The 27,925-nt window shown below is 39.0% G+C and overlaps 1 protein-coding gene and 1 long non-coding RNA gene across 3 annotated transcripts in view; one reads left to right on the top strand and one right to left on the bottom strand.

Moving 5' to 3' along the window:
• The window catches only part of LOC147032082 (nidogen-2-like), a 269,860-nt gene that overhangs the window by 208,637 nt on the left and 33,298 nt on the right, over window positions 1-27,925 (bottom strand). The gene's annotated exons all lie outside the window — the stretch shown is intronic.
• On the top strand, window positions 19,770-21,431 carry LOC147032083 (uncharacterized). The gene is made up of 4 exons (XR_015051931.1): window positions 19,770-20,352; window positions 20,454-20,612; window positions 20,984-21,041; window positions 21,266-21,431. It is a non-coding gene; the product is annotated as an uncharacterized LOC147032083 (long non-coding RNA).

Below are 27,925 nucleotides of genomic sequence, written 5' to 3'. Positions count from 1 at the left end.
ACCATTTTATCCCTAGATGACACTCAAAAATGTTCATACTTATTGGATGTGGCATTCTACATAAGCAATTATGACATCATAACGAAGGCCTCTATGACATCATAAAAATCAGGCTCATTCCACATAAGGAGTACTTGCTTCATGCCAAGCTTCAATTTTTTCTTTGGTGCGGTTTCAGAGATAAAGAGGTCCAAAGTTTTTCCGTTTTTCCAACATGGCTACCACACCACATGACCTATGATGTCATAATTGTCAATGAAAGATTCTACATGAGTAGTCGCACCATTACTGAAAAATTCGTCTCAATCCGGCAAGCGATTGCAGAGAAAAACACGAAAGTTCTGTGCGGACAAACAGACAAAACCGACAAACAAACGGACCCAAATGCAATACCCTCTCCTTTAGCGAGGGTAAAAAAATGTGCATGATGTAGGATATATAGAAAAGAGGGCATGAGGTGGGGTGGGGGGTATATTAGTGTAAGGTGGTATATTATTGAGAAGCACATTGGCCTTTTCTAAATACGAGGAGGCTGGATAATTAATGCAGTGATGTGTTTTTTCTTTTCCTGTTGATGTATTCATGCTCAGGAAGGACAAGGGCTTCGATGTGGACATGAGCGTTCCATCAAATATTCCAAAGACATATGAAAACCTCGCTTTTTGAGTAAAATGTTCCGTAATTTGCATCAGATTCGTGTTGTGATGGCAGATGAATCCATCATGGCAAGCGTCTTAATAACGCGCGAGTTACTCGTGTGATTGTTCGTCGAGCTGCCGATTGGTCTCTGCATATTGTTTCTGCCACGATATTTCAAAAATTGCCTGTTATATAAAAATGCAGAGTGACTAGCACTTTGACAAGGACTGGGAGCAAAGTATGCCGTCACACTGGATGCGTTCTCACACTTATCATCACCCGTTATTCCTTGTGTCGATATAACGGAATCTAAAATTTGACGACAATATACCATGTCATCATAAATATCAGACAGGTTGGTGTGATCATGGAAAAAGTGATTACTCCACAAAATTTCTTCTCCACTTGACACTGCTTAAAGAGTGCAGCATTCTTTTTGCCCTTAATGTGTAGCTTCGAAGCTGTAAGCCCGGAGGTCCATGGGCTTAAAGATAGTTTTGGCATAGACTCCACTAGGACTAGTCTTTGTCCACGCATACCAACTAGTGGCTTCATGCAGCAAAGCTTTACCTAAGGGCTTAGTCTTGGTCCGTGCAAACGGGCCCAGGAAAATTCTTCTCGTCGACCGTGGAGCGGCTTCAAAGCATTGCTGCCCCCTAAGCCAACTCTCCTGCATGCACTTAGGATGTGGATGATAAATATATGCCATGTAGTTCAAAAAGACTTTGGTATTATGTGCAAGTACACTGGCAAAATTTCTCCCATGAGATCAACTTTATAATTGGCATTGCCTGCAGTCAGTGGGTGAGCTGCTCTGTGGATATGGCAGAGGCATGATGAGCCAAACTGCCTATATCCAAATTTTCTAATGTACCCTTGCATTTCTGTGGGCAAAGCATTCCATTATAGGCTGTCCTCTGCATAAATAACGTTTAGTTTACATAACTCGCCGACCATATTTACAATTTACCTCGAGGTCAACATATCAAAACAGTCGGATTCTAAATAAACGTAATCAGTCACCCTCTTGATAATTTTTCGATGAAACAATCTTGCAGCCTTCCCAATGCCATTTTAAAGTAAATCCCTGGCATTAATATAATGAAATTTCAATGCTTACTTTCACATTCTCCCTTTATGTAACTAAACTTACCTGTCTCGCAATGTGCTTGTATTGTATTACTATTCATCATCACCTAACTTGCATATCTCCCAATTGTCAATTCCTGTTCTCTCCTTTGTGTCCTTCGCAACTTCCTAAGCAATGGATGATGAGCATATGGAACTCATTCAGTAGCTCATAATTAATTGTGTGCACTCAAGAAGAGTGTAAGAGATGGAAAATGTTATTTACTCTGCTTTCACACATGCTGCCAATGAAAGGGTTGCCCATAAGCATGGAAGGCATTGACATCACTTTACGGCCAGAGCCGAGGCGATGACAGTTTTACTGTGGTTGATCAGCATACACTTTGGGCTGACAGGATAGCTCAGAGTTCGTGTACTTGCATATGAGCAGTTGAGTGTGCATTTGATTCTCCACTGTAAACTATCATCCAAGTGCTTTGTATGCAGATCATTGCATCGAATGCCAAAACCATCCTTTGTAAGGGAAGTTAAGCCAGCTTACCTGTCTGTTCGCTGCATTTGCTTGTTGACAGTAAAGGTCACTTTCAAAAAGAGCAGGACATTATGTGTTAGTATCCTGGTCAGATCTTCATTATCACAGTCGCTTACATGCAGTTCTTTGTCATGATAATAGTCTCAAGTCATTGCTTCACAACACTAAATCATTGATATTGCAGGGGGGGGGGGTAGGGTTGAGAAGACAATGTGGACACACCATTTTAAACCAGGTTCTTTCCCGATTCCATTGTGATTGTGTGGACGAGAATCTTAACAACTAATCAAATATCGAAGAATCGATAAGAGGAAAGTAACTTGTAATGAATACTTTGAGCAATACTGTCACAGACACTTCAGTGTAAACTCTTCAATAAATTATTAATCGCTGAAGCTCTTCTGGTGTTCTTTGTTAGTTACATCGTGTACACCATTGTGATACAACAAAAAGCCAATATACATGTAAATTACATAAAACATATAGAATGTCATTGTGGATTTCATTCATATTATTTGTTATGTCACAGGATTAATAACTAGGTGTCTCTCGCGATTAATAACTAGGTGTCTCTCGCGTGCCATCAACCAGATTATACCATGCCCACGGCTGGTTTGACAATAATTCATATCAGCACTGCAATTCTAGCTCCTCATCCGTCCTTGAAGGAATGCTGCTTTGCATTCCTTCTAGTGTCCAGGCCTACAAATTTTCTGCTGTGTTCACGATAGGAAACAAAAAACAGTTCAGCCCACAGACAAGCTACTCACTATGCTGCTATTTACGCCTGATGGTTGGGGGAGGGTGTATAAATCTGTGCATGAAAGGGTTACACATTATGCTGCCACGAAATGTATTCTAAAAGTCATATATATATATATATATATATATATATATATATATATATATATATATATATATATATATATATATATATATATATATATATATATATATATATATATATATATATACACAATTCCAGCAGTGTGTGTGTGTGTGTGTGTGTGTGTGTGTGTGTGTGTGTGTGTGTGTGTGTGTGTGTGTGTGTGTGTGTGTGTGTGTGTGTGTGTGTGTGTGTGTGTATGTGTGTGTGTGTGTGTGTGTGTGACCGCTGTTTCTTGACAACCTCTGGTCCGATCTAATTGAAACTTGCCAGGTATATTGCTGGGGACCTGAGGATGTGCCTTTTCAAGGTTTGATATTAATCGGACAAGTGCTTCCCAAGTTATGGCCATTTATTTACCAACCAATGGGAAGACACGTTGTTGCGTGGGCGTGGCCGATGGGGAAGGGAAGCTCAGCCGCGTTCGCCATTACAGGTTACAACGTACGGACTTCCGGAGAGTGATGACTTCGTGTATTCTAATAATTTCTCGATTTCTTATGCGCATTTATAGATAAACACAATGGCCCAAGTTATGATCGTTTTCATATTAGACGGTGTATAAATTTCGGGAACATCACAGTGCTGGTATGCTCAGAACCAGGAAGTACATTTTTTCTCTCTCTTCTCTTCTCTTTTTGTTTTTCCTTGCCACGACATTGCGAAAAGGTAAAATACGTTGGCGCTAATTGAATAATTGGGTATTAAAAATAAATTGCGAATAATCGTAACTGCGAATAATATCGAACTTCTGGGTCATGCACGTACGGGCACGTGAGAGCGAAGAAACGGCCTGTGTGGTTTATTTATTTATTATTATTTTTATTTTTTACGGGCACATACTAGTATATATGTATGTATGTGTGTGTGTGTGTGTATATATATATATATATATATATATATATATATATATATATATATATATATATATATATATATATATATATATATATATATATATATATATATATATATATATATATATGTATCAAATCAAGTTGCTGACTATTACATGTTAAGATCTTAAAAATCTAATGCCAGCTTTGAAACTTGATGCAGGAATAGCTGAGAAATATCGATATGTTCGGAATTCATCTCAACCAGAAGCAATTGGTAAACTTGTGTATTCCAAATTAATGGTGGGAAATATTGACTGGCTTTAATAACAACATTAATAATAATAATTATAATAATAATAAATAGCAAGAGCGAGAATTGCTTTGCAATACATCTCCTACTGGTTCCTCTCCCCATTCAATGTTTGTTTATTTGGGCAGTGTATGACATGTTCTGTGCCAAAAAAGAATTAAATTAACCCCATGTACATACATGAAGCAAAAACGTGTCCGGATAATGTGCATACATAATACATCGTGGTTATATGCCTAGGATTATCCCAATTGCACTGGGCCATGGACTAACTCCCAGGCCTAAGGCCGAAGGCCTGCCAATCTGTGCTGCTTCAAGCAATGGTGGCACACAATTTTATTGGGGTGGAGTCAGGGCAACTGCCCAGCCAATGGGTGCAAAGCAGTGGGGTGGAGTCAAGTAAGCTGAACACTGACCCATGTATAATATGTGATATTTTCTAATTCAAAAAAGAGCAAAACTGAAAAATTGATGAAATGCCCTAAAACTGAAACTTGTTCTGTAACTTATCAAAATAAAGCCATGTACCAAGTTTCAGTTAAATATGTTAAGGGGTATGGGAAAAAATTCTGAAAACCACAAGTGGTTCAGACAGACATACAGAAAGTTCCCTCTGGTTCCCTATAACCTATAGTTCCCTATAGTTCCCTCTGGTTAAACGGGTATGGGACTGATAATAATAATAATAAATAGAGGTTTTGTGGCTATAGCTATATCAGCAATTTTCACCTGAATGATTGGTTGCGTCACTGACCAATTGGGAGTGCCCACTTTTCCTTTCACTCGTCGAATGATTGCGGCACTGACCAATTAGGTTTGACAGTTTTTCCCAGCATCATTATTTGTTTCCATTGTTCTCGAGTCTATATACGTCAGCAAACAACGGTCCATCTAAATGCTGCTGCAAATCACATGCTATGCTCACCTCGTATTTCCACACCTCTTACAGCTGTGATTACAACATTGGTGATTATGGTGCAGTATCTTTATCACATACTTTCCTCACCTCATGACTCATCCTGGTGATTACTATATTGATCACAGTGCCATCCTTGACAAGTTTACGTTTCTTTGATTTCCCAGACACTAAGCAGCCATCTCTGTTTGGTGGGATAACACGGGCACCACCGCCTGGAGGGTGGGGGTGCCCGCCAGTAAAAGTAATAAAAAATAATAATAATAATAATAATAATAATAATAATAATAATACAAGTCTGGAGACGGCAAGTTCACGAGCGGTATTTGATGATGTAGATTGTTTCAGAAGTCAAGGATGAGACAATGTGATAATTTTTGACAAAGTTATAAAAATGATCAACATGATGTGGTACGAGTGACAGGTTAATAGCTACAAAATGTCGAAAACCCAGTTTCGTTCAACAACTTTCAAAATTTGACCTTTGCATAACCTTTAAAGGTCACAAAACAATGTTGTGGGCATTAAAATGAGGAAACAGGATACGTGCTATAGCTTATTGAAGTTAGTTCGTCGAAGAAGATCGAAAACCCGGTTCGATTCCCACAACTTTGAAAATTTGACCTTTGTGACCTTTAAAGGTCAAAGGTCAAGGATTATGACCTTTGGTGCAAAACTTCCTCCAGAACATTCCAGGAACAATACAATGTCATATAGGCTATATGGCATTTCGCACTCCTCGGATTATCCATACTTTGATGAAATCAGTGTAAAAACAAATTTGAAGGGGGCGCCACAGGCAAGGTGTTCGAGATAGAGCAAAATGGTTTCAAGACTTTAGGTGGGGAATGACCTCAAGATTATGCATAAAAAAATATTGTCATCCTAGCTCTCAAAGTTTGGCGGTCGTATGATTTTAATGTCAAAATTCGCAATTTTCTAAGTTTGTGACCTTGTGACCTTGACCTTGGGATTGAAATGAAAAATCGAGCTCCGTGGGGCTATGCAGGTGCCATTGGGCTAACTAAATACCAAAACCACTGCCAGATTCGACAAACCCCCTCGGAGAAAATGTAAATTGAAATCGACTACCCCCTAAAAACACGTTTTTTGGGCGTGGCTCCGCCCATAATGGGTGCACCACGCCCATTCTCAGGAAAACACAACTAGATCATGATATAAACCTCCCACCAAAATTTTATCCGGATCGGATCAAAACCCACGGAGCTATGCTCGGGACAGACAGACAGACAGACAGACAGACAGACACACACACACACACACACACACACACACACACACACACACACACACACCAATAACGAATATAGTGGTCACTTACTGACTCGTGAACCAATAATATAACGAGATCATATAAAAGGAGTTCCCTGACAAGGAATTTCAACACAGGGGACGTCATTAGAACCATAAAGCCTGTACTCTGATTGCCAACCTTTGGTTGCTCTTTTTCTCCAATGAAGGTTAAGGCACAAAATGTCAGCTTCTCTTTTATTCCCTGTGGAAAAGATCCCATTTCAGATATTTGATTTCCTTCCAGCAAATACAACCCATTGCTTTGCTGATGGGGATATGATGGGTGGCGTGGGGCAGAGGGAGGGAGAGAGGGAAGAGGAGGGAGAGGAAGCTTGGAGGGGGTGAGGAAGGGAGGGCTAGGAAGAGGGGATGAGTGGAGCAAGGAAGGGGGGGAAGGTGGGGAGAGCGATGCCAAACCAAATGTTGCTATGCACTGTGGGAGGGGTGGATGTGAGGAAGGGCATGTGTGTGAGAGAGAGACTGAGAGAGAGAGGTGTGGGAGAAGAGTGCTGCATTTTATTAGGTGGGGGTGGGTAGTGATAAGGGGACAGAGAGTGAGGGGGGGAGGGTAAGAGATAAAGGTGAGAGGAGGAAGGTGGCATTAGCAAAGAGAATATGTTATGCCTAATGATGAAATGTGTGCGCGCGCGCACGCACGCACACACACACACACACACACACACACACACACACACACACACACACACACACACACACACACACACTTACAAAAGTGAATACTTTAAAGACCTTGGTCAGGAGCATTAAAAAAACCATGACATCTACCTGGCAAAGGTCTGCCTGCATGCATGCCTGCTCGTACATGCAGAGACCTTTGCACACCTCCAGGTGGCTCACTCTGAATCTGATTCGTACAAGCTACAATCCCCTCAACAGAGGGGGAGTGGTGTGGGAGAGAGGGAGGGTGAGGTCAGAAAGAGGGAGAGGGGTGGGAGAGAGGGTGGTGGGTTAGGAGGGAGAGAAAGGGGTGGGATATGGGTGAGAGAGGCAGATGAGTGTGAGAGGGAGGGGGTGAGAGAGGGAGAGGGGAGAGGAGAGAGAGAAGGGAAGGGGAAAGGGATTCCGGCAGATGAGATGCCCAGTTTGATGTCCATCCGAGAGAAGGCACATACATTGATGAATCACCCTGCCTGTGAAACACCAGGATGACAGTTTATAGTTGGGTCAGGTTTCAAACTCAGGCCAGACAGCTTAGAGCAAGCATGCGTACCCTCTCGGCTTTCCTGCCATGATGTGGTGATGAATTAATTCATTACAACTGAAAACAGTTTTTACTCATTGTGATCAAATAATTTATTTTGCCTTCCTACCTCTGGTATCGAACCACTGTATCGACGTTGATTGAAGCTTGAAGAGCATGCACCAAGTGGCTTTACCAAGCTATCCACAAAATGGTTGAAGAAACTTTTAAAAACGAAACGTTTAATTTCTATTTGTGTTTATCTGTGCCGAAGTGACAAGTCGCATAATGAAAGAACAAAAAGGGGAAAAGTGGGGTAAAATAAAATTTCACATTTTCAGTGAGCCAGCCACCATCTGTTGCACCGCAGAACTATATCTGGCCAATGCAGGCGAGTTGCCCTGAACTTTGTTCACGTCGATCGTTGTAGTATTCAGTGACAATGCGAATATTGTAGAACACTCATCAAGTGGTGTAATCACTCCAATGAAACGGTTGATAAGAAAGAGCTCACTTGGCATGAGATTAGCAAGTACTGAACTGCCATATTAAACATACACCTCCCAGAGATGCCCGAAATGTCAAATATGTCCAAATTGGACAAATGATCACTTTTTTTTTAGGGGTTAGAGCTGCTGCTATGTTCGATTCTGGAGCTTAAATTTTGTAATTCTCCTTAGTTTAACAGATTATCGAGGTTATCACATGTGCGGAAATGAGTTAAAGCCATGAACACTGGTGACTGGGCATTTATATGCATTGCAATTTACCCATCAATTAGTAGCTATGAAGAACAGGCATCAATTAGTAGCTTATGAATATTTGTGAGGAAAGTGAAAAAAAAACTGGCATTAAATCATTGCAGCCTGCTCCAAGTCAAAGCATGGTTGAGCAGGCCAAAAAATATGGTGGCTTCAGACCCCAGCGAGGTTACCAGGATATGTCTTAAGACCCCAAAGAGCAAGGTGGCTGAAGATTGCCTGATAAAGGCTATAAATAAATAAGGACATTAAATATCTTCAAAGGGGTGTTTTAATTAACCAAAACACCCAATTTTCACTCTGGCACTTCCTTCGAGTTTTCTAATTATGCATGTAAAGTTTCAGGCTGCGAGATTTTATGGCTTTGGAGTTATGGAGGAGAAAGACATACTGTGCGCATGCGCGCGCACGCACACACACACACACACACACACACACACACACACACACACACACACACACACACACACACACACACACACACACACACAACAAAGCCTCTGCAGTACATGACACAATATGCTTGCGTTTATGCTTCGATTTACTGGCATTTCAATGTGGGTGCATGAAAGTTGAGCGCATAGTGGGTTCATAGAAAATTTTCATGAAAGTCCAGCAAATTACAAATGAACAATAATGCGTTGTCGAGTTTGAGCACATAGCAGTTCAATGTCATAAATTTAACGTGTGCTCATTGTAAAAAATATTATTTATTGAAAGTTTATGTTAATTTTCCAGTGAGTAGATGCAATACCATGCAAAATGCGATGACATGTACAAAAAAAAAAACATGTAACATTTTCAAATAAATCCTTCAAAACCTACATTAAAATCATTTAAATTAATCCACTATGAATTGTTATCATCGTTGACACAGCATTGGAATTCAAATCGTTTAATACATCTAGGCTAGAGGTCATGTTTGCAGGAAATTATTTTTTTATGGTGCAATTTCATCTGACAACCTCCAGTTGGTGAGGTTAAATGAGCAGAGAAGCACCAATTTATGGGACGAGTAACTCCAAAAACAGCAGCAGGCTTGGGGCCTGGAACCATGATGCTCTCCCTTCAGAATTACAAGTTTTGCAGTGCATTCCTTTTTTCCTCATTTTCCCCCTTTCCCTTGGAAAGTGAAATGAAGCTCAATTTCCTTACTAAGGCAGTGATATTTTGCGAGGACTGACTTATTGAATGTCCATCGATTCTGGAATTCGTAGACATACACATTTCTGCCAAGTGATCCAATGTGGAGCTCCAAAAATGGAACAGATAAAGATTTCATGACATCACAGTATGCAAAATGACATATTTGAAATCAAAGACTGAAGTCCTTTCTCAGGAAATTTTGAGGCCAATCAACAATGCCACCATTCCAGTGGGTCCTGCCAAAATTTCAAATTGCCATCTCCAAATAATGTTGTCACAGAAATTATTTGTTTTTGGTAAAACTATTTAGCATTCCAATTTAACATTTTGTGTGATGTAATTCTGGGAACTGAGATTCCGATTTCACATGTATGTATGTATGTATGTATGTATGTATATATATATATATATATATATATATATATATATATATATATATATATATATATATATATGTATACATATATATATATATATATATATATATATATATATATATATATATATATATATATATATATATATATATATGAGGCCTGGCGAGGAGGAGTGATGTAAGCGACATTTTTTAATGATATGATGATGATAGGCTCGGATGATAAGGGGAAGGGTTAAAATAGTGCTTTATGGCATTAACTCCAAAATGGCCGATGTGGCCCTTACATTACTCCAACTCGCGGTGCCTCATATATATATATATATATATATATATATATATATATATATATATATATATATATATATATATATATATATATATATATATATATATATATATATATATATATATATATATATATATATTGTTGTGGATTTGGAAATCAATCACACTCATCATTCAGGTTCCATTAGCTCAGTTATGTCAATAACTGCATGTTCCATAGATAGCTCACCTTCCATTGTTTAATTTGGCAGAAATCGATTAAATGCGCTGCGATTCAATTTAATAGTTAGGGAGCGATCACAACACAAAGGAAGCAGACCCTCCCCCTCTTCTGGGAAGAGGAAGAAGAGCCCTCCCATCCTGTGATTCATGATGAAAACAACTCCCTCCCACCCATGGTTGAGCAGAGGATGGAGCATGAGGGCATGAGTCATGCCAGGAGTGGGGCAGGGGGCCGATAGGAATAAAAAAGGGACACTCTGCTTGGCTCGAGTTGGCTCAGGTTTGGGAGAGAGCTTCTTGCTTCTGCTTGGCTCGGGTTAGGGAAAAGGCTTTTTGAAGGCTTTTCAGCAGGCCTTCGGGTTCTGCTTGGCTCGGTTCGCTTTTTGGGCTCTGGCTTGGTTCGTGGAAGAGAGTCGGCTGCTTTGTTCATCTAAAGAGAGTTGAGCTGGTTGCTCAGCTCGAGCTTGTCGGTTGTTGTTCATCGAGAGAGGAGCGCCAGTTGCGAGAGTCGCACGTGTTTTGCGCTCTACTTCGTCGTTCGGCTGGCTCTTCTTGGTTCGTGGAGCTCTTTGTTCTCCGCTTGGTCTGACTCCTTGGCCTCATCTTGGAGGTGGTTCTTCGAGGAAGCGACGCATCGATGGGAAGGATCGGCGCCTCATCTCACCAGCGCGTGTTCGGAAGCGCGAGAGGATTCGCTGGAGCTCGGGAAGGATCACGCCTCACGGCGATTGGATCCAGCTTGCTCTCGCTGGAGCCCGGTCCGAACAGCTTGAAGACCACACGAGGTGGAGAGGTTCGAGATAGGTTCTGGATTTCAGCTCATCTGTCCCTCCGAGCTGGAGTCCATTATTAAAGGCATCAGCTACCATTTCTTGAGTGTGTGTGTGTGTGTGTATGTATGTGTGTGTGTGTGTGTGTGTGTGTGTGTGTGTGTGTGTGTGTGTGTGTGTGTGTGTGTGTGTGTCTGTGGGCCCGTCAAATAAGTAGGAAACTGTTAAGTGCTTTGTGTGCTGTAAATGATTGCATTGCATTTCCTAAAGTCGGTATAGTTCTGCACTTACGTGCTTCCCTTGTTCCCCATTATTATTAATAAATACCCCAATTGTTAAATGTTTTCAACTCGTTGCGCCAATTCTTTCATTGACTGAGCATTTCGTGTGTTGGGGGTTAGCCGTTGGTTTGCTGTAAAAGGGGGACATTCGGACTGACAGTTCTCGGCAATTAAGCCGCTCGGAATCGCGCTCGGGACAGGCTCGCTTATGCGGCTCATTCCGTCGAGGGTGGAATACCCCGGTAGTTGGATCACGTGGGTATTTAGGTAAATTGAAGATTGCCAATCAATCCTACCCCACGTGGTCTGCCCATTGGTGGATTTCGGTTCTTGCACAAGGACCCGTTGGCCTCGGAGTTATCTGGGCGGCGATCTATATTCCGGCGATCGGTCGGGCCGACTCGACTTGCGACTGACACGCCGGCACTGCTACAATATATATATATATATATATATATATATATATATATATATATATATATATATATATATATATATATATATACACATATACGTATGTATGTGTATATATATCTCTGGAAAAAAAATAGAGACCACTGAAAAATTATCAGTTTTTTGTGGTTTTACTATTTATAGGTACGTGTTTGAGTTAAATGAACATTTTTGTTTTATTCTATAAACGACTGACAACATTTCTCCCAAATTCCGAATAAAAATATTGTCATTTCAGCATTTATTTGCAGAAAATGACAACTGGTCAAAATAACAACAAAGATTCAGTGTTTTCAGACCTCAAGTAATACAAACAAAACAAGTTCAAATTCATTCTTAAACAACACAATACTAATGTTTTAACTTAGGAAGAGTTCAGAAATCAATATTTTGTGGAATAACCCTGATTTTCAATCACAGCTTTCATGCGTCTTGGCATGCTCTCCACCAGTCTTTCACATTGCTGTCGGGTGACTTTATGCCACTCCTGGCGCAAAAATTCAAGCAGCTCGGCTTTGTTTGATGGCTTTTGACCATCCATCTTCCTCTTGATCATATTCCAGAGGTTTTCAATGGGGTTCAGGTCTGGAGATTGGGCTGGCCATGACAGGGTCTTGATCTGATGGTCCTCCATCCACACCTTGATTGACCTGGCTGTGTGGCATAGAGCATGGTCCTGCTGGAAAAACCAATCCTCAGAGTTGGGGAACATTGTCAGAGCAGAAGGAAGCAAGTGTTCTTCCAGGACAACCTTGTACGTGGCTTGATTCATGAGTCCTTCACAAAGACAAATCTGCCTGATTCCAGCCTTGCTGAAGCACCCCCAGATCATCACCGATCCTCCACCAAATTTCACAGTGAGTACAAGACAATGTGGCTTGTAGGCCTCTCAAGGTCTCCATCTAACCATTAGACGACCAGGTGTTGGGCAAACCTGAAAATTGGACTCAGAGAAGATGACCTTACTCCAGTCTTCTACGGTTCAATCCTTATGGTCTTTTGCAAACCTCAGCCTGGCTCTTCTTTGCTTCTCATTGATGAAGGGCTTTTTTCTGGCTTTGCACGACTTCAGCCCTGCCTCCTCGGAGCTTGTTATGAACCGTCCTCACCGTGCACTTCACCCCAGCTGCCGTTTGCCGTTCTTTTTGTAGGTCACTTGATGTCATCCTACAGTTGTTGAGTGACATTCGAATGAGTTGGCGGTCATCCCGGTCAGTGGAAAGTCGTTTTCGGCCTCTGCCAGTCTGTAGCTTTGTTGTCACCAATGTCTGCTGCTTGACCTTGTTCTTATGAACCGCCGTCTTTGAAATTTCAAGGATGGAAGCAACGTGACGCTCACTGTATCCCTCTGCCAGTAAAGCCAGAATTGAACCCTTCTTTTCCTCACTCAAAACTTTTCTTTTCAACTCTTTTGGCATGGTCAATAGTTATTTTTTTGATTCCAATTACTTTTGAGGTACTACTAGCACTGTTTTTGCCATCCAGCTGGTCCTATTGCAAGAGGATAGTGATGACCACAGCAGTGGTTTTTATACTTTTCCTTGTTCAATAAGATTCGGTTCAGGTGATGACATAATCAGAACCTCACTAAGTAGAATGAGGTGTGCCTGTGTTGGAATTCAACAGACACTGGAATGGAATGGCTGCCATAGATGTAGATATGCTGATTTAAATTTTTTTTTGGAGTGGTCTCTTATTTTTTTCCAGAGCTGTACATATAGTTTTGGACCCAGTTATCAATTTTAGAAATCAGGCCTCTGTTGACTTTTTGACGTTTAAATTAATTGGTGGTTGAATTCATAGACATGATATGCAAATCCATTTCAAATTTCAAGTCGATCATATACAAATTGAGGATTTTAAAAAGTGCTCCTAAGTTGTTGACCATTTGGCCTTTGTTGATGTTTTGACATGTGCTGACCTCAAAAATAATTGGTGGTTGTATTCATTGAGCGAATGTGAAAATCCTTTTAAAATTTCAAGTCAATCAGATGAATAGTGACAATTTTAGAAATTTGGCCTATGTTGATCTTTTGACCTATGTTGGCATCAATATAATTGGAGCTTGAATTGAGTTCGCTGACTTGCAAATGGTCTTCAAATTTCAAGTCAATCAGATGAAAATTGACAACTTTTTAAGAAACAATTTCAGAAATGTGGTCCATGTTGACATTTTGTCTTTTGTTGACCGATTGGCCAATATTGACCTCAAAAATAATAGGTGGTTGAATATCTGTGACCTGATATGCATATGCTCTTCAAATTTCAAGTTTATCCGATTAAATTGAGGATTTTAGAAATTTGGCTTATGTTGACCTCAAAAATAATAGGTGGTTGAATTCAGTGACCTGATATGCAAATGCTCTTCAAATTTCAAGTCAATGGGATGAAAATTGAGGATTTTAGAAAATTTGGCCCAAATTGGCCTTTTGGCCGATTTTGACCTTTTGGCTTATGTTTACCTTAAAATGTATAGGTGTTTGAATTCAGCAACCTGACATGAAAATCCTTTTCAAATTTCAACTCAATCGGATGAGAATTGAGGATTTAGAAAATTTGGCTCAAGTTGGCCTTTTGGTCGATGTTGACCTTTTTGGCCTTTATTTACCTCAAAATTAAAGGTGGTTGAATTTGGTGACCTGATTTAAAAATGTTCTTTAAATTAATTTAAAAATGCTCATTAAAAATGCTCTTTAAATTAATTAAAGAGCATTTAAAAATGCTCTTTAAATCCTAAGTCAGTACACGGTTGACATGTATACTGAGGTTAAATCTGAACTGTTGCTTTTCATCAGACTGAATAAAAAGAAACCAAGAGTAGATGATTACGTTCATCTAAAAGATGCTGTCTTGAGTGATGGCCATATCACAAATGTTGGAGAATTTGTTATCCTCCCATCAACTCATACAGGTGGGCCAAGATACATACATGTACAAACTCAGGATGCTCTGCCATATAGTGTGGCATATAGAAGACCTGACTTGTTTTTACCTTTACCTGTAATCTTAAGTGGAAAGAAATTGCACAGGAACTCCAGCCTAACCAAAAGTCTCAGCACAGACATGACATCATAGCCAGAGTGTTCAGACAAAAGGTACTCAAGTTAAAATGCCTCTTTAAGGAGAGTCATATCTTTGACAAAATGAGATGTTTTTTGCACAACATTGAGTGGCAGAGAAGAGGTCTACCTCATGCTCATATGTTGGTTTGGCTCAAACAAAAGATTCATGCCAGCCAAATTGACTCATTAATTTGTGCAGAGCTTCCAGATCCGACTGTGGATAAACAACTGTTTGAAGTAATTAAAAGTCACATGATTCATGGACCTTGTGGAGCCATGAACTCAGTGTCACCATGCATGCAAAAAGGAAAGTGTACAAATAAATACCCAAGAGATTTTGTCCAACACCCCATTACTGGAGAAGATGGCTATCCTCAATACAGAAGAAGAAAGCCTGAAGATGGTGGCATCAGCTTTAATATGAAAATGAGATGTCATGATGAGGAAGTTGACAACAGATGGGTTGTTCCCTACTGCCCATTGTTAAGGAAAATATTCACAGCTCACATTAATGTTGAGTTTTGCAACTCAGGTAAGTCAATGAAATAAATTTGCAAGTGTGAATATAAAGGATCTGACATGGCAGTATTTGGCACGAACATTAAGAGGACTGATGAAATTATTTGCTACCAAATGGCACGATACATTAGTACAAATGAGGCCGTATGGAGACTTTTCAAATTTCACATTAATGAGGTGTGTCCACCTGTTGTTCACTTGGATATTTATCTTGAAAGCTTTCAGAGGGTATATTTCATGGAGGAAACTGCCTCAGTACAAGAACTCCATTGCTCCAAAATAAACTAAATTAACAGCTTTTTTCACACTCTGCCAGAAAGACAACTTTGCTCACACCCCACTCTACCCAGAAGTTCCAAAGTACTATACCTGGAGTGCCAACAAATTGAAACGGCGAAGTTAAGGTGACCCAATTGAGGATCATCCTGGAGTCAAGTCATGTGATGCCTTAGGGAGAGTGTACACCATCCATCCAAACCAGTTTGAATAGTTCGGTTTTCACATGCTGCTCCATACAATCAGAGATCGAACTTATTTTACAGACTTGAAGATTTTGGGATGTGTCACTCTGCTCATGGCTGGAGACTTCAGGCAAATTTTGCCAGTCGTTCAGAGAGGTACCAAAGTAGATGAACTCAATGCATGCATCAAGTCCTCTGAACTGGAGAAATGTATCCAAGGTCCATTTCATTACAAATATGAGAGTTTACCTCAATCAACATGCAGAGGCTGAATAATTTGCCAAAAGACTATTGGCAATGGCAGCATTTGTGAGGGAGATGCCTCGTAACTTTGCCATGTGGAACAAACACAAAAGACCTTGAAGAGATAAAGGCAAAGGTTTTTCCTAACTTGAAAATCGGCTTAGTGAGAGAGCAATCCTTGCTCCCAAGAATGGTGAGGTTGACTGGAGCAATGAGCAAATGTTCCAATTGGTTCCTGGAGAGGCCAAGTCTTAACAAGCTCGAATGAGCCAAGATCCTCGTCTTCTTAATGAAGATGTCATAAAAACGAATATGACGTCATTGTGATGTATCAGGTTTGCGATAAATTATCTGTGCTAATGCCTGGCTTGATTCCCGCAAAAACAAAATTCAAACAGCTTGCCTAGTTTCGGAGATAATGGTATAGGCGATTTCCATTAGCGGCAATATTATGACGTCAACTTTTTTTCGAGGAAGAATTTCCAAAATCGGAGATGGTTACTGCCTGCGCGTGGGCTTTCTGCATATACATGGCAAGCTTCACGAAGATCCGATGAAAGCTCTGGGTTGTTACAAAAAGTCAAAAATAGGAATGATATCATAAAAATTGATATGACATCATAGTGAAGTATCATGTGAGCGATAATTCATCTCTGCTAATGCCCTGCTCGATTCCCGCAAACAGAATTCAAAAAGCTTGCCGAGTTTCGGAGATATTTTTTTAGGCGATTTCCATTAGCGGAGATATTTTGACGTCATAACTTTTTTCCTAGGAGGAATTTTCAAAATCGGAGATGGTTACTGTCTGCGCAAGGTATTTGTACATATTTTTGCCAAGTTTCAGGAACTTTCGGTGAAAACTGTAGGCTGTGAAACAAACTAGTTTTGGAGATAATGGTTGGCGATTTCCATTAGCGGCGATATTATGACGTCAACTTTTTTTCTAGGAAGAATTTCCAAAATCGGAGATGGTTACTGCCTGTGCGTGGGTTTTCTGCATATACATGGAAAGTTTCACGAAGATCCGATGAAAACTCTGGGTGATGAAACAAAAAGTCAAAAAACAAGAAGGACGTCATAAAAATTGATATGACGTCATAGTGATGTATCATATGTGTGGTAATTCATCTCTGCTAATGCCCTGTTCGATTCCCACAAACAGAATTCAAAAAGCTTGCCAAGTTTCGGAGATAATTTTTTATACGATTTCCATTAGCGGAGATATTTTGACGGCATAACTTTTTTTCTCGGAGGAATTTTCAAAATCGTAGATGGTTGCTGTCTGCACAGGGTATTTGTACATATATATGCCAAGTTTCAGGAAGTTTCGATGAAAACTGTAGGCTGTGAAACAAAAAAGTCCACAAGAACAACAACGTGAGAAAGACTTCGAGATCCTCCACGAGGATATAAAAATCTGTTGACACAATGACTGATCCCAATGACTTGGTCTCATACCCTGTAGAATTCCTAAATTCTCTGCAACAATCTAGAACACCACCTCACAGTTTGTTTCTTAAGATTGGAGGCCCCATTATCCTGCTAAGGAACCTGGATCCTCGAAGGCTTTGCAAAGGAACAAGGCTCCTAATCAAGAGAATGATGCCAAATCTCTTGGAAGCAATCATCATAACTGGGCCTCACAAGGCCAAAGAGGTGTATCCACCAAGAATTCCTCTTATTCCAACAGACACTCCAACACCATTCGATAAGATTCAGTTTCCTGTCTGATCAAGCTTTGCCATGACCATCAACAAAGCACAAGGTCGAACCCTCAAGATGGCAGGACTTGACCAATAATCACCTTGGTTTTCCCATGGCCAGTTGAATGTTGGCGACTCTGGAATTGTAGCTGAAAAGAAATCTCTATCTTTGCTCCTCACCATCTATCCATTGGGACTATACTCTGTACAGAGCCATTGGTGCTGCCAAAGCAGTGTCCTGGGATATTGGGCACCATCCTGGGCATGTCACCACTCCAACACAGGATACTCAAATGGCTCAATCATTCCAGTAAGCTGGTACTCATTTTTGCCAACCTCAGAAGGATGACAGGCTGAGTCAACCCCACTTGGTATTCATTAAATGGCCAAGCAGGATTTGAACTCAATACGCGAGGAATCCAAGCTCAACACCCAAACCATTAAACCAACAGCAAGCTTGCTCCTGACACAAAGGTAAAAAAATATTGTGTACAAAAAAGCTTTAGAGTAGATCAATAAATGAATTACCATGAAAATAAGTAACTAAATCAGTTAAATCTATTTCCATCTGAGCAATGCCGAGTATTCTGCTGTGTGTTACAAAATATACTTTTACTTTTTCACGTCTCACTTCATTTACATCCCATCTGAGCTTCACAGATACATGTGCAATATGTTCGTGAATGACATGTTCTCTTTTGATTAAACTCGTAAGTGAAGCGATTGCCATTATTGTGATTTTTTTTCACCTCATCTCGCTCACCTCTTTTCGTTTGTTAGTTGTCAGTTGGTTTGGTAAAACACAACATGCTGTTCATTATGCTCGGCCACATCTTTAAAACTCCAAACTCCGAATTCAGGGTACAGATACAACTTATTGAGGGACGTAACATGGGCTATGTGGCTGCCGCCTCGGAGGCTGTTTTGAGTCCAGAAAGTAATGCCAAAGTGACCAATATAGCAATTTTTGGCGAACAAAATGACGAATTGGTCCACCAGTGAAGTGACATTCATGGGGATGCTATGGCATCCTCATTTTATTGAAATCCTCATTTTATTGAAATCCTCATTTTATTGAAATCCTCATTTTATTGAAATCCTCATTTTATTGAGGATGTCCATTTTATTGAAATGCATGTTTCCTAGTAGACTGTTCGGTAAAAGTCGACTAACGGTAGACAGTGGACAGTATACCGGACAGTGTACAGGGTGGGACTCTTACAATTCCTCAAGATACAAGATTGGATTGATTGGTTCCTTGGTCAATAGAGCAAGAAATATCTGCTCCAAAGGAAAACACCATGCTGAAATTAAGACCATCAAGACTATTCTTCTTGATAATGGGTATCCTGAGCAGATCTTCAATGTATGTATGTATGCATATGTATATATATATATATATATATATATATATATATATATATATATATATATATATATATATATATATATATATAAGTAGGGTGAATATACTGGTTCTAGCTCACTTTTCCCCATGTAAATGAATGGGGGATTTTCAGCGATTCCCTTTTTTTTCCCCTAAAAATAAACCCCCTTTTTATCCGTTTTTCCCTGCTGTGCAGGGGTTTGGCTTTTGTGAGGCAATGTTTTATGGTCGGATGCCCTTCCTGGACGCCTCTTACAACACAGGGATATGGTACACCTATTCTAACCGGGGCATACACCGGGACCAGTATACTGGTACTCATTTCGCCGACCTCGGAAGGATGACAGGCTGAGTCAACCCGCTGGTGTTAATTCAGCAGCTGAGCGGGATTCGAACTCGGGACACTGGGATCCCAAGCCGCCACCCTAACCACTAAGCCAACACCAGGCTTTGTATATATATAACCAGGCTATCCCAAGGTATATTTATTTGTCTCCCCTTTAACCTGGAGGTTGATCAGCTCACTCATTGAACCTATAAAGATTTGTTCATTCTCAAATTCCTTCAATAGTTTAATTTTCTTTGCACAATAATCCCCATCTAAAATATTGACAAACAAAACATTTGAATCTTTATATTTTTTAAGATACCCCTTTTGTGCCATTACGAAATGATAAACTTCTCTTTATGATCTCATCTGACCACCGCCCGAGTTGCAAATCATTTTTGAATCAAAACCATTTTAAGTATGTTTTGTAAATGATTCATACAACCGCCTAGTTATTTTCCAAGCTGTCATTTCCTGTGGCCGCACCCAATGTTTAGGGAATTTCCTCATTGTAGCCTTATAAGTGATTCACCAGACAAAGTTTCTGCCAGACAGGATTTTCATTTTTACAACTGAGACATGGATGATCTCTCTTCCGATGAAGGCAAAAGCTTACTACAGAGTTGGTAAGTTTGTTTGGTTTTCTCTTTGAACGATGAAGCAAATGATTATTAATTAAATCATGATAATTCTGATATATATATATATATATTTTTTTCCCTGACAGGGCATTGGAAGAAATTGAGTTTACGTATCACGACGTGGTTCATGAAATTAATACTCTTATTGAAGAGATCAATGATTTTAGAAGAGAATTGAAAGACATTTTCAATGAGTGGCACGAAGTCTTATCACGTCCTATCATCTCGAAGGAATTAAACCAATGGTGAGACACGTGTGTGTGTGTGTGTGTGTGTGTCTCTCTCTCTGTCTGTCTTCCTACCTACCTCTCTCTGCTCTTATTGAAGAGATCAATGATTTATAATGACTGGTCTCTGATCTCGAATGAATTAAACTAATGGTGAGACACGTGTGTCTGTGTGTGTGTGTGTGTGCGTGTGTGCGTGTGTGCGTGTGTGCGTGCGTGTGTGTGTGTGTGTGTGTGGGTGTGTGTGGGTGTGTGTGAGTGTGTGTGTGTGTGTGTGTGTGTGTGTGTGGGTGTGTGGGTGTGCGTGTGTGTGTGTGTGTGTGTGTTGCTTTCCCTGTCTGTCTGTCTCTTCATCTATACCCTTGACTTATTTTTTTTTTTTTTTTCAGCACTATCGCACAACATCAGCTGTTGAAGCAATCTTGTACAACACATGATTTTCTGGAGGTAAATATTTCTGAATTATTATTAATATCACTCTCTCTTTAGAATGTCGTCTAATGTTGGTTGCATTATTAGTTTGAACGCGGTTTTGTCAGTACACTGGAATTAATTTTATTGACCTTGAAAGGATGACAGGCTGAGTCGGCCTCCTGGTGTGTTAATTCAGTGGTCAACGAGGCTTACTCATATTACCATGTAATTATTATCCACTTTTTGTTTCAAAACAGAATATGGTGTCTGAGTTTCGAAATCACAAGACATCTGGAGAAGATTGCTGGGAAAGATTATACATTCTCGCAAATGAATATTTAATATTTTCAATATTAATAAATTATATTTGTTTTGTATACAATTACTTGATTCTGAATTACAAGAAGAGGATCAAAACATGAAGGGAGGGTAGGTGCGCCCCCCAATGACCCATCACCCCCTCATCCCATCCCTCCCCTCCCCATGTGTGTGTGTGGGGAAGGGTGGGGGTGGGATGAGGGAGGTGGTGGGTCAAAGGTGGGGGCGCACAGGGGGATGAGGGGGTGGGGCTTGTGTGGGAGGGGCTTGTGTGGGCGGGGCTTCGGTGGGGCTTGTGTGGGCGGGGTGTGGGTGGGGCTTGTGTGGGTGGGGGCTTGTGTGGGAGGGGTTTATGTGGGCGGGGCTTCGGTGGGGCTTGTGTGGGCGGGGTGTGTGTGGGCGGGGTTTATGTGGGTGGGGCTTGTGTGGGAGGGGTTTATGTGGGTGGGGCTTATGTGGGCGGGGCTTCGGTGGGTCTTGTGTGGTCGGGATGTGTGTGCGGGGTTTATGTGGGTGGAGCTTGTGTGGGAGGGGTTTATGTGGACAGGGTTTATGTGTGTGGAGTTTTTGTGTGGAGCTTGTGTAGACAGGACTTATGTGGGAGGGGTTGATGTGGGCAGGGTTTATGTGGGCAGGGGCGAATGTGGATGAGGTTTGTGTGGATCAATGGATGGGTGGAGAGATGGGTGGATGGGTGGATGAGTGGAGCTTGTGTGGATGGGTGGATAATTTTTTAATTAAATAAACATGTTGTGTGTGGGGGAACTAATTAACTAATCACTAATTATGTGAATATGGGTGGAGCTTGTGTGTGTGTGGAGCTTGTGTGGAGCTTGTGTGGAGCTTGTGTGGAGCTTGTGTGGAGCTTGTGTGGGGTTTGTGTAGGAGGGGTTTATGTGGGTGGGGCTTGTGTGGGTGGAGTCAAAAAGGGGCGGAGTCAAAAAATTTCAATTTATTGGAGCTTGTGTGGGCGGGGTTTGTGTGGGTGGGGCTTGTGTGGGTGGAGTCAAAAAGGGGCGGAGTCAAAAAATTTCAATTTATCTTTGTCTTTTGTAATTCCTGTGAATAAAATGAACCTAAAATCTCTTCCCCTTCCAAATCATATATTTTATAAGTCCAAGGAACTGTATCTATTACATCAACAATTTTAAAAAGTTCTTTCGTCCATCGTTCAGTAAAACCCTTTTCAAAATGAGATTTCCACCTATATATTCTTACGATATCACCAACTTTGAACTTAGGTTTTCTGACATTAATCTCTTTTTCATATTTTAATTTTGTAAATGTTTCTGATGGCTTCATATTCGTTGACGTGTGAATCGTGTCATTATACTTATCCACAATATCCTGAATAAAAGATAACCATTGTTGTGAACCGAGTTGTGTGAATTTTTTATATAGTCTCTCTTTTAAGGTACGATTAAAACGTTCAACAACAACTGCCTTCCCTTCATTAAAGGTACTGTATAATGTAATACTGTTATTTTTTAGAAAATTCATAAATGTCTTGTTATAAAACTCTCTACCCTCATCAGTCCACAATTTTTTAGGTTTTCTCTTACTTTTATTAAATATCTGTTGAAAAGCTAACATAAGAGTATTACCTGTTTTGTTTTTTAAAGGGACAACCCACGCATATCTACTCCTCAAATCAATAACGGTTAAAGCATACTTGTACCCCTTATCATTATTGAGTTCAATCAAATCAGCAGACCAGATATAATCAACTTCCTTGGAATAAACTTTCCTTCTCTGAAACTTTGTGAATATTGGTTTATGTAATTCATCAGCTAATTGCTCTTCAGTCTTAATGGCATCATTAGAGCCTATGAGTTTTTTGAATTTCCAAGTCCAAGTTTCAATTTAGCACTAATCATCTTCTTCACGATGAACCTATCAACTTTTTCTCTCAAGGTTGGATTTTGTATCAGAGACAAATTATACAACATTTCTCTATCGGCTTCATGCTTTTCTTCCAACGTTGTGGTATTCCCATAATCAATATCGTGTCTCATGCACACTTCATCAACTCTATTGATTGGTTTACTCCAGGATTTAGGATTGTCTGCCTCATCTAATCTTTTATCCAAGTTTGTGCCTGGACCACAGAAAGAATACCCTGGAAGATGTAATTCCCCTGGTATTCCAGTAGTTGTAAATTTACTTCCTGATAAAAACTTTTGTATATCTCCTCCGAGTTTGTGTTTGGAGATAAATTGATTTTTTTTTGAACCACACACCGAACATATACCTTTTTGGATAACCCTGTTATTTTTACTTTTAATATATGAAATATTTTTAGTATTAGTTTTCTTTTTACATTTGAGACAATAACTCATTTATTTATGTGAAAAAGTCCTGCAGAGTGCAAAAACCTTTTTAGTTTCCAACATGCACATTTGAATCTTAATTTTTAAAACATAAAGAATCCTAAGAAATGCCTTCACTCTCTCCTCCATTTATTTAAGAAAAAACTTGAATTAAAATGAATAGCTTGACGATGTCAATAGTCTTGAAGAAAATATTGCAAATAGACTTGTCAATTCTTTGTTTTCCTCCTCGGTGGGTTGAGTTATTTTCTGTAATACCGCCAATCTTTTTGAATCTCACTGGTTTCCATATTTTGATATTTATTTTGTCTCGCTCTTTCCTCCCTCTCCTCCCTCTCTCTCTTCTCTTTTTCCTCCTTCTCTTTCTTCTCCCTCTCCTCCTTCTCTCTCTTCTCTTTTTCCTCCTTCTCTTTCTTCTCCTTTTCCTCCTTCTCTTTCTTCTCCCTCTCCTCATTCTCCTTTTCCTCCTCTTCCCTCTCTTCTTCAACTCCTTCCTCATCCCTTACTATCCTTGAATCGTTTACACCCCATAGAATATTATACATATATTCATCAGGATTTCTTGTTATTCCTGCATCGAAAATAATTTTTTTACAACAGGAAACCAATAAAATTTCTTTTGAATTTCTAAAAGAGCCTTACCTTTTCTTAACTTTATAATTTTTTCATTATTTAACATTCTAATTAAATCTAAAGTTGTCGGTTTATCAACATCAGCATAATGCCAATCTTTTATTGAAAATACCTCATTCTTATGTTGTAGAACATATTTATTAAAATACCGAATACCCTTTTCTTGAAGGTATGCTTGGACACAGAAATGATAATTTTCTTGAAGCCTTCTTGCTGTCATTTATGTATTAGAAATATATGTTAGAATAATATTATGGCACGAAACACCTCCCCATCTTCCCATAGTTAAATCATTTTGTATTTCCTTACTTATTATATATAATCCTGTTTTTTCTGTTTTCATGAGATAAACAAGGGCAAAACCATTATTATATTTACCCTTATTAAATTCTTTTATTTGTTGTTTACTAATCGTGGACCCACAAAACTCATTCTCGATACCAAGTGGATAATATTCTTCCTTACGAGACTGATTTAATTGTTCCAGGTCTTCGAGGTTAATTTTAAATGACCAATTATACCCTAAATCATTCATATCATACCCCCATTGTTCTATTCTCATACAAACGATACGCCCTTCTTTATAAAAATTTATTTTAATTCGAACTGTGAATTCTGTATGACCTGGAGATAATATCAACACTTCTGTATCTTTGGAATACACAGCCGTTTTATTTAAGGATATATATTGTGATAAATCGCTTAATCTCACCAAGTCATTCGCGTCAGTCGGGCTTGGATAATTTTTTAATTTAAAAGCATTTTTCATGTTAATATTTTTGGTTATATTATATTTATGTCGTTCAGCCTGTGCCTTTGTGTAATAATTTGATAAATCAATATCCAGTTCTTGAGATACACCAAAGATAGAACCATCTTTACCAACATAAGTCATTTATATTAGATTAAAAATAATATCATAAAATTTTTTATTTTTGTTGAGTTGAAATAACACATATAGACATAATTGACCACAACACTTGGAATTTAATTCTTGGACTTGAAATGTTTGATAAACACCATTCTGTAAGAATTTTATAACTTCAACAGGTGGTGGAAGACCAAAACTATCAAAATAATATTTGTCTTGACTGTTAAAAATACAAACCCAATGAGAACCGTTCCCATTATTATCTTCTAAGTTCATAATAATATTCTTTGTATGTTTCGGCACATTTGTTAATTCATCTCTCATACAAATAACCACATTATGAATTTTTAATTTCTTACAATATTTGACAAGTTGTAAATTTGATGTTGTATTCTTTCCAAATTTTTCCAACCACTCATCAATGCTCATTTATTTATTAGAAAGATATAATCCATTACCTCTTTTTGTTAATTTTACACCTGCTTGTGCAATAGAAGAAAGCATATCTCCAACTAACAATCTCGCTTTATCAGGCAGACCTTCAAGTTTTTCAGCAAAATCTACAATTACACCACTTCCACTAATTTGTTTCTCCAACTCTTTGTTATGTCTTTCCAATTCTTTTTGAGCCTGGAGTTGAGCCTTCCTTTCGTTGGCAGTTTTCACCGCTGTTGAAATACCACCCGTCAATGCTCCAACCGCACTTAAACCAGCAAATAAAGGAATTAGAAATGGGAGAAATCCTCCACTCATCTCTCTTAATGAATATTTTTTCAACATTGGTTTTGTCATTTTAATTTTAAGTGAGCCAGTGTCATTCAAGATTTTAACCTGTTCTCTTGTGAGCAAAACATCAATTCTTACTGCTCCTTTTCTCTGAATTGTATTAACGTTAATCGTACAAGGCTTTTGATTTTGAACACAAGATGATAGTTTATGAAGATTGATTTGATTAACATATACCCCAGTTGGTACTTTACCACTCATTTATTTAACAAAAAATTATGTGAGACTAATCATCACACCATTATCTGTATTAATCTGCAATTCTGTTTCTTCCAAAAGCAAACAATATGTATCAACTTCTTCACTCTCTCCTCTTTCAATGTATAGGGAAGTATCCACTCGATTAGACTTTATAGTTTCCTTTTGCGCGCTCAGGTCAAACGCATAGATTGTATACAAACTTTTAAATGCTGTCATATCCAAAATAGGTTCTTTATTTCCATTACTTTCACACACCTTTTGGTAAGACTTGTATGCTTCAGCAAAATCATTTTTTTCCCAATTAATTTCCAATCTATCTCGTGGATAAAATGTTCCATCTAGAGAAACGCGAAGTTGTTTCACCTTAGCATTATCACTCAATGCATTATTCTTATCAGTCGCAGTATCACCATCTGGCTTTTTAAAAATGATCCACAGATATCGTGGCTTTCCTTCCAGAACACCCAAATTCCACGTGTAAGTAGTTTGATTGAGTTTAACGTGTTGACATCTTCTTTTGAGGTATGATACACTGAGTGGTTTCTTTGAGTTAAGTCTTCGATTCAACATCTCTTCTGTTTTAAGATTAGGAGTATATTCACTGATATACCAACTCATCTCCTCAATTACAAATTTATTCTGATCACCAAAAGCATTACCAACACCAAAAAGCAATCTATTTTCATTATCATTCCTTTGTAGTTGAAATCTAATTTTAAGACCATACAGAACTTTATCATGATCACAAAATCCAAATATACCTTTAAGAGGAACCGCCACAGTAAAACTATTTTCTGCTTTTGTATCATCATTATACGCTCCTTTCCTTTGAATATATCCAGGGTCTGTGTTTGTTCCCGTTGACATATCAGGAATAAAACCTTCGACAGACCCCTTTCCCATTCTATCACTGAATGTATAGAGTGTAAATTTTATCATTTCAGATACAGCAGAGACATAATCAACCGCTTCAACTTCTTGTGTTCCAATATACAAACGCACACTATCAAACATTTTCCAGAAGAAATCATTTACAAGTGTAGCGTTTGTGTTATTCCCAGCTTTAGTGAATTTAAATTTACACAACAAGAAACTTTCGGAGAGATTCAAATAGGTTTGTTGATTATTTATTTCAAAACTTTTTGTACCATTCGTATTCCAGTCTGTTCCAGTTATTGCATTTACCTTGAAGTAATCTTCTTTTTAGTGGAGTTTGAGATAATAATAGTATCATCCAAATCATAGATACTATCAATTGCTTCCATACTTGTATTTATTTAGGAAAAAGATGTTAAAACTTTTGAAACCCTGATCCAAGTATTTGAATTATTTTCTGTCGTTCTTGGGGGACAACTGAGTTTTGCCTTTCTTAATTTCTTTTATTGCTTGTAATTTATGAGATTCCTTCTGAGCATCTTTTATACTCTTTACAGCACCTGCTACATTTCCCACAGCAGAAGCAGTTGAACCAATTAGATCTTTATGTTTAAGAATAGTTGAACCAATACCCATGAGAGTATCAATTATCCCATCTCCTCTAAATTGATGTCCAACACCCCTTTGTCTCTTAGGTTTATAGTATCCTCTACCAAGATACATACCTTCACCCTTGTAGTATGGGGAAAGGAACATCCCATCCCCTGTAATTATTTTATATTTTCCCAACTCGTGTTTCCTCACAATAACCATCGTATTTATTTATTGGAAAACTTCACGTAGGTGAATTCTGATGGATATAACTTCTCCATTAAAAGAAATCACACGATTATCTTGGTCGG

This window comes from Eptatretus burgeri, chromosome 2 (genome assembly GCF_056783735.1).
Source record: "Eptatretus burgeri isolate ZD-2024b chromosome 2, Ebu_testis_v1, whole genome shotgun sequence".
In the NCBI taxonomy this organism is placed as follows: domain Eukaryota; kingdom Metazoa; phylum Chordata; class Myxini; order Myxiniformes; family Myxinidae; genus Eptatretus; species Eptatretus burgeri.
Note: the sequence above shows the minus strand (reverse complement) of the source record. Positions and strands in the feature narration are given on the sequence as shown.